Raw genomic sequence first — 3,057 nt, 5'->3', positions numbered from 1 at the left:
CGATCATGAGGTTAGTTTTCTGGCCATGCATGAAGAGGATAATAACTTAACCTCAGGATGGAAAGTGAGATCATCTGCATAAGCAAACTCAAAAGTGTTGAAAATTGGACTGTATCAAGTATGCATAGTGTTGAAATCAAGCAGTGCTTGGACTGTTGTCTGACTGAAAAATCCAATAATGATATGTGTTGCAAATTGGTTGCAGACTGACACAATGTGAAACAATGGCTCAACAAATTATCGCCATGTCTGCTCAAAAAAGTATGCTGCATATTATGAGCTGCAGCACATCGAAAGAAATGAAGCACAAGCATTGTGCCTTTAGGAACAAAAAACCATAACAAGTGTTTACATGTTACTGCAGCAGTGGTATTGTTTGCAAAAGAAACTATCTGGTGACATACTGACACATATTGCTAGAACTGAAGATTTTCTACATAGCTTGCAGGTTCTGGATGAGCAAATATCTGAGTAAATCATCATGACAACAATATTGATGACTCTACCTGTAGTGTACAAATATTTTGTCACTGCATGGGAATCTGGTCAGACAAGTGAATGAAGCCTTGGCAGTCTATATCCAGACTTGGTATTGAGAAAGTACACTCCTGGAAACTGAAATAAGAACACCGTGAATTCATTGTCCCAGGAAGGGGAAACTTTATTGACACATTCCTGGGGTCAGATACATCACATGATCACACTGACAGAACCACAGGCAAATAGACACAGGCAACAGAGCATGCACAATGTCGGCACTAGTACAGTGTGTATCCACCTTTCGCAGCAATGCAGGCTGCTATTCTCCCATGGAGACGATCATAGAGATGCTGGATGTAGTCCTGTGGAACGGCTTGCCATGCCGTTTCCACCTGGCGCCTCAGTTGGACCAGCGTTCGTGCTGGACGTGCAGACCGGATGAGACGACGCTTCATCCTGCCCAAACATGCTCAATGGGGGACAGATCCGGAGATCTTGCTGGCCAGGGTAGTTGACTTACACCTTCTAGAGCACATTGGGTGGCACGGGATACATGCGGACGTGCATTGTCCTGTTGGAACAGAAAGTTCCCTTGCCGGTCTAGGAATGGTAGAACGATGGGTTCGATGACGGTTTGGATGTACCGTGCACTATTCAGTGTCCCCTCGACGATGACCAGAGGTGTACAGCTAGTGTAGGAGATCGCTCCCCACACCATGATGCCAGGTGTTGGCCGTGTGTGCCTCGGTCGTATGCAGTCCTGATTGTGGCGCTCACCTGCACGGCGCCAAACACGCATACAACCATCATTGGCACCAAGGCAGAAGCGACTCTCATCGCTGAAGACGACACGTCTCCATTCGTCCCTCCATTCACGCCTGTCGTGACACCACTGGAGGCGGGCTGCACGATGTTGTGGCGTGAGCGGAAGACGGCCTAACGGTGTGCGGGACCGTAGCCCAGCTTCATGGAGACGGTTGCGAATGGTCCTCGCCGATACTCCAGGAGCAACAGTGTCCCTAATTTGCTGGGAAGTGGCGATGCGGTCCCCTACGGCACTGCGTAGGATCCTACGGTCTTGGCGTGCATCCGTGCATCGCTGCAGTCCGGTCCCAGGTCGACAGGCACGTGCACCTTCCGCCGACCACTGGCGACAACATCGATGTACTGTGGAGACCTCACGCCCCACGTGTTGAGCAATTCGGCGGTACGTCCACCCGGCCTCCCGCATGCCCACTATACGCCCTCGCTCAAAGTCCGTCAACTGCACATATGGTTCACGTCCACGCTATCGCGGCATGCTACCAGTGTTAAAGACTGCGAAGGAGCTCCGTATGCCACGGCAAACTGGCTGCCACTGACGGCGGCGGTGCACAAATGCTGTGCAGCTAGCGCCATTCGACTGCCAACACCGCGGTTCCTGGTGTGTCCGCTGTGCCGTGCGTGTGATCATTGCTTGTACAGCCCTCTCGCAGTGTCCGGAGCAAGTATGGTGGGTCTGACACACCGGTGTCAATGTGTTCTTTTTTCCATTTCCAGGAGTGTATATGCAGCAGGCAACAGTTCCTATAAAAACTGTGGTAAAGAGCACAAGCATTTTGCAAAATCAAGTACTTGTCACAATTGTCAGAAGACAGCAACTGCAAACCAACCTTCATCCAATGGAGAAGCTCTCATTGGAGAAGCACTGTGCAGTACAAGTGATCCAGAAACAACTGGAGAAGCATTGTATATTTATTCAGGAACAACTGATCACATGTCCAATCAACGTTTCTGGTTCACTACCTATGAAGAATTTACAGAGGCAAGACTTGTTCATATTGGTGATGAGAAATACATTCCTGCTATTGGATCTGGAGACATTCATATTGTTGCCTACACTCAAAAGTATTGGAAAGAGAAGCACATCAACAAGGTTTTATACATGTTCGTGTTAATCTACAGTGTGCTCTCCTTGGGTGCAGCCCTCAGAAAAAATGTGACAAGTCAGTCTGACACTAAAATGTGTAAATTTTTAAAGGATGAAAGTGTGGAGTGGGTGAGGGAAATGGCAATGTGTTTAAAATGAATTTTAAGATTATGTCAAATTGTGATAGTTGTGAAAATGTTGCTGCTTTTATACCTTTTTTCCCCCTCAAGAGGGTGGTACAAATGGTATTCAATAAGCAATGCAACACTTTTTTTTTTCTTAGTCAGGTTTGGTGGAATTTGATGTGGGACATTGTGGTATATTCCCACTTCAGCCTCCATAGTTTCATGAAGTTCGAGTAGGTGGTAGTGCTATATCTAGCCTTCAAAATGGCATCTGTACTGGAAAAGCATTCCAAGCAAAGATTGTCATTGAGGTTCTTTTGATAGAAAACCAGAGCATCACAGACATTCATAGGCGCTTGCAGAATCTCTATGGAGACCTGGCACTGAACAAAAGCATGGTGAGTTGTTGGGCAAGATATGTCTCATCATTGCAACCAGGTCCCACTAATATGTCCTGTCTCCCACGTGCTGGCCAGTCAAACACAGCTCTGACTCCTGCAATCTTGGAACATGTAGACACTCTCAAAATGTAAATGAACTTCT

Source organism: Schistocerca gregaria, chromosome 5, assembly GCF_023897955.1.
Source record: "Schistocerca gregaria isolate iqSchGreg1 chromosome 5, iqSchGreg1.2, whole genome shotgun sequence".
NCBI lineage: Eukaryota > Metazoa > Arthropoda > Insecta > Orthoptera > Acrididae > Schistocerca > Schistocerca gregaria.
This window is presented reverse-complemented; position numbering follows the sequence as displayed.